The sequence below is a fragment of the Haplochromis burtoni genome, unplaced genomic scaffold (assembly GCF_018398535.1).
Source record: "Haplochromis burtoni strain Fernald_Lab_line unplaced genomic scaffold, NCSU_Asbu1 Contig_127, whole genome shotgun sequence".
In the NCBI taxonomy this organism is placed as follows: domain Eukaryota; kingdom Metazoa; phylum Chordata; class Actinopteri; order Cichliformes; family Cichlidae; genus Haplochromis; species Haplochromis burtoni.
The window spans coordinates 1,230,559-1,235,920 of NW_024582488.1; positions in this window are offsets into that span (position 1 = coordinate 1,230,559).

Below are 5,362 nucleotides of genomic sequence, written 5' to 3' on the forward strand. Positions count from 1 at the left end.
AGAGGTTATTACACGCAGGCGGCTGATTATTACAAGCCACAAAACCACAGCTATCATAATGATTCCAGTAATACCACTAGGCACGTCAGTCTAACGAATAATCATAGAATGTAACGTTTATCACACGTTGTGACTTTGCTTTATTTATTAAACGAACACATTTCCCCCGTTGTTTACTTACGTAACTATAATTTTCTTGCCACATAGATGCAGTGTATCTGTTACATTGTAAATCATTAATCTATATGACATTTTAAATTTTGATCAAGTTCTTATGATTTTCTTTTTGATTCACCTGTGTGTGTGTGTGTGTGTGTGTGTGTGTGTGTGTGTGTGTGTGTGTGTGTGTAAATAATCTCCCACAATTCAATCTTGTACTTTTTCATACTTATGGATCACAGCTGGACAAAACCAAAATTACTAGTATATAAAAGTTTTGATTCCATGGTTTATATTCAATGTAGTTAAACCTTTTTATTTTGCCACAGAATAAAAAAAACAACTTACAGTGTATAAAATATGGGTGGGGACAAATTAATAACGCAGTACAATAAGTACAGTGTCAACGAAGACAATATGTACAGTATGTATATGCAATGTATTTATGTAATATGTTAAAGACATACAATCAATTATATATATAGCAGGAGATGCAAACAGAGAGGACAATGGCTCTCGGAGGCCTTTATACTGCATATTGTAAGTCATTTTCATTGCAAGCTCACATAGTCAAAATATTTTATAACTGATGAACAAAATTTGTAAAACAACCCCGCTCCACACCACCTGAAAATGCAAACATGCCCGATGCCTCAGCCACAATATTTTGATGTGAACAGTTAAAAATGTTAGCTTTCATCACAGTAAAAAAAGAATCACTTCTCCCATATATCTGCATTAGGTAGAGATCAAAGCCAGTTCGAGGGAACAGCGTCATGTCTTAAGAGCCAAGGTAATGAGTTCTTTTTTTACACCACTTGTATCTTTCGTTTTTTCTCGAGCCAGCAGCATCTCTGCAGAGTGGGACGGTCCCAGGTCTCCCTCTGTGTCTCTGATGTGCGTTGACCCCTGCCAGCAAAAACGGCACATACAAATACCAAAACATACTGCATGCCGTGTGCTCAAAGCCACACACGCATTTTGCAGACACACAAATGCTAGCGAGTGTGCTCCCTCTTTGCCTCTCTGTCTCTTGCTCTGTCTGTCTGTCTGTCTGTCTCTCTCTCTCTCTCTCTCTCTCTCACACACACACACACACACACACACACACACACACACACACACACACACACACACATGTAAGCATCCTCATTCAGAGAACAAGAATTAAAGCCCTCTCTGATAGGACTGGCCTCTGTCTCTGCATCTCTAAGAGCACATAAGCTGGGTTCCTGTCACTTTAACAACATGAAATTACAACCCAAATGGGATGTCAAGGGTTAGCAGTGTCTGCTAGAGAACTATGCGAATATATTCTCTCCTATGGACTTGGCCCCACTGTGACCTCCCCCAGGAACAAGAAGTAACCTGGTGATTGGCGTTTTTACAGCCAAATTAAACCGTCTTGGAGCCTGCTGAAGGCAGGAGGAGAAAGCAGTCACTCCAAAATTAGTGAGCCATCATCATGACAGAAAGTAGCGGGGACATGGTGTCATCCAGCTACTGTATCGATTAACCCATAAATAGTATATGGCCTCTACACTGTGGCTCTCCCAGGCTTACACTGTAAATGGAGGTTATCTCAGCTGTGCATCTGTCTTACTTTCCTGTGTGTGTTAAAGCTTTGAAACGGAGATGCTTTAATCTAGCCGGGTGTTTAGCACATTCAGAAAAAGAGGGCATTATGGGTATAATTAGAGTGATGCAAATGGTATCTGGTATGCTTCCAGCATTTTAACAATATTGTACTGATGAAAGTTTGAAACTCATTGTGCAGGGTTTTATTAAAGAAAACAACAGCACACAATTTCACAAGCTCAATTACTCACTTGCTTTAAGGTATGCGATTTTATACATGAAATTTGGATATTTTAATAATACTCAGATACTTTCTTTTTAAGGCATATGTGTGATTCCTTCTTATGTCAGGTAGCCCTGCTGCATTATTCCTCTCTTCTTGCTCTCGACACCAGGATTATCATAAAAGAGGAACGTCTGTCAAGCCTGCATTGATTTGCACACAAGTTCGCCCAATCAATCTCAAAGTTGTGATTAAAAGGCATGAGCTGCTTCTATTTTTCTACAGAAATCTTTTGGAAAAAAGAGAGAGGCCTTTCAATTTCATAGCCTCCAGAACACTCAAGTATTCATTGCGCTCTACTTTTTGCTTTCAACCTCTCTGCGGGAGGCAGGACTCATGACATCTATGTATGCCGCTCCTATTCACAATGCTATTCAGCCTTCCGATATGTGCTGCAAGTGATCCCTCAATACCATCAAATCGCTCTTATTGGCCTGCACCGTTATGGGCAGCACAGTGCAGAGCCACAGCGCAATCTGACAGTTCTGTTCTCATGAGAAGTCCCCGTCAGCAGCGCTTTGTGCAAGAAAAGGACCAATCTTTTATAATATTGCAAAGTTTTTATGCTATTCTCAAAAACGCTTAGGAATAGAACTTAAAAGCCAACAAATTTGCGATAGATGGGGTATTTTTTATTGATTTCTTGCAAACAGACACTAGTGTTTGTCTGTGCACTTGCTTTGTCTGTGTATTCATGTGGCTATGTTCACGGGTGCATAATGCATGGCCATGTTGAGAAGAATGATTGCTTTATTCCTGCCTTGTAGGTGCAATGGGGGCCAGGGCAGTGTCTTTGGGCAGCTGTATGGATGGCTTGAGGAGGTCTCCATCATTCATAAAGCGCACTCCTACATGTAGAATTGATCTAGCAAAGAAACAGGGTGGCAATAGCAGTTCATCAGTCTTCCCCAACCACAAATCACTCGGAGGTGTCCCCCCAAGGGAGAGGTGACACCATTGTCAGCGCAGCAGTCCCCTCGGACAACAAAAGGGGCAGGGCAGGGACACTTGCTCATACAGCGACCCCGAAGTGTCCAGTGAAATGCGAATACCCTTTGTGTAAATATAGTGTATCCATAGGAAAGGTTAAAAAACAACAACTTTAATATAAAAACGTGAGTGAAATGACTGAGGGTGGAGCTAAATTAAGATGTAAAAATAAACAGCCGTGTGACTCCTTCTGTTTTCTTTTCTCACTGTCGCTACAGGAACAGGAACAGAGGCACAAGTGCTATATGAACTAATTTTTCAACATTCTGATTGATCTCGAAAACACACCTATGCACCACGTGCTGAAGTCAAACAGGTTTTATAAAGGATGCATAATTAAAGCTACCTTTACTCATAGTGTTTAATATATGCACCTCTTCCTATTAATAAGCCAGGTCATTAATTTGTATAAATCAGCTATGTACGGCACAGAGTAATTTCCACTCCTGTAAAGAAAATTGGTGAGATGAAGCTCTTGCCTTTGGCCTTGGGTTGCGCATTACACTCATCTTACATTAGGGCACATGATTCTCCTGTTCTCCTCCCCCTCCTCCTCCTCCTCCTGCTGCTCCTCCTCATACCGTTTGGACTTTGTCATTGATCTTCATTCTAAAATAATCTCTTATCATTTCTCATTGTAAGCCTGCAGAAAAACCTTTTCCAGATCCCAATTCATTAGCTTCACACTGAAAATAGAAAAGCTCAGGAAAAGGTGGACATGTGATGATGGCTCAAAGTAAGCACTTTTTGTAATATATCCCATGAACCACCTTAAACACTCTTGATCTTTCTTTAAACCTTTGATGGAGAGATTTTTTTTTTACATTCTTGAGGCATGGATGACTTAATAAAGAAACTTTAATGTTGTCATTCTCTTTTCCCTTGTTATTAAGCCATTTAGTTTGGTTTTCCCTTCATGTCCTCATTAATAAACATTAACATTCACAAACTGAATGGGTCAGGCATTGAAAAGGTCTCCTTAACATTTCTTTGTGCTTCGCTCCAGACAGCCGACAACCAACTCTCTCTCAGTCATTGTCCAGACGGGAAAAGTGAAGCATATGGGAGACAAAAGTAGGATTTATATTTTGGGGGAAATTATTAGGAAAAATTGTTAATTTGATAGGGTTCATCCTTTAGGGGTGGTAGACGACTCCACACCATTTCAATTAGTGCACTTCTGATTGTAAAGGCAGAACTCTGGTGATTGATCAAGTCTCTCCCTCTCTCTCCCTTCTCTTCTTCCCGTGCTTCATTGCCCAAAAGACCCTTTTAAAATATTCAGGTAGATTATGAATTGTTACACCCCTATCTATTTATATCTCCTTTATTGACAGTATTACATTTATATGAAGTCAAGGTGAGGGATTTAATTTAGGACTCTTGCTGAACAGCTCAGAACATTTAGAAAAAGACTGATTACAGGAAAATGATGTATATGATTAACACTTTTCAGAGAAAAAAAGTATAACACAGTTGTAACTCTAGTATGGATTTGCTGGGATTTTTCTCTGCTTGAAGTACTCTGAACAAATTCAGAAATATTTCAATAAGTTTTAGGAGCTATGGTCTCACTGAGTGACTAATAATTGTGGTGTTACCTTGTTATGGAAATTCAAAGCTATGTCTGGCACATCGCTCCTCTGATGTCACGTCAGTCTGCTTAGAGCTGTCAGCATGTGTTTGAGAGAGGGCTGATTTCTCTCTTTCCTGTTCCTTCTCAGGCGGGGAACATAAAAGGGAGGATGTTTATGATGGACGGGCAGCTTTTTAAAGAGAAGCATCACAGGGTGTTGGATGGGAGGGATCCGAATCAGGACGTCTGTGATGTGACGAGACAGACAGGAACATCCTTCTCCTCGTGTCGAGATGTCAAGCAGGGGGAGTCTTAGCAGAGTAGACAGTATCATCACTCTCCAGAGTGAAGCAAGAATTCACAGGGGAGAAGAGAAGTGGAGGGACAGCGGTGCAGATTGGGCACTGTTGGCCTGACTTTTGTGTCAGCTTGGGTTTTTCCCTCCTTGCTTACCTTGCTCACTTAAAGCGTTGGAGATGCAGGTTTGCATCGACTTTGTTGTGTTAATCACATGATATGTTTTATTAAAAAAATCCATTAAAAGAAGCTGTAAAAATAAGAAAAATTGTTCACAGCCATTCCACTGGAAGCGTGCTCAATCTCTAATAATCCTATCAAGCCAAAATTGGCTGCACTTCATCTTGAGGGTGCTCAAGTTAAATAGGGCCAAGTTCATAAAGTGTCTTTCTTTCTTTCTTTCTTTCTTTCTTTCTTTCTTTCTTTCTTTCTTTCTTTCTTTCTTTCTTTCTTTCTTTCTTTCTTTCTTTCTTTCTTTC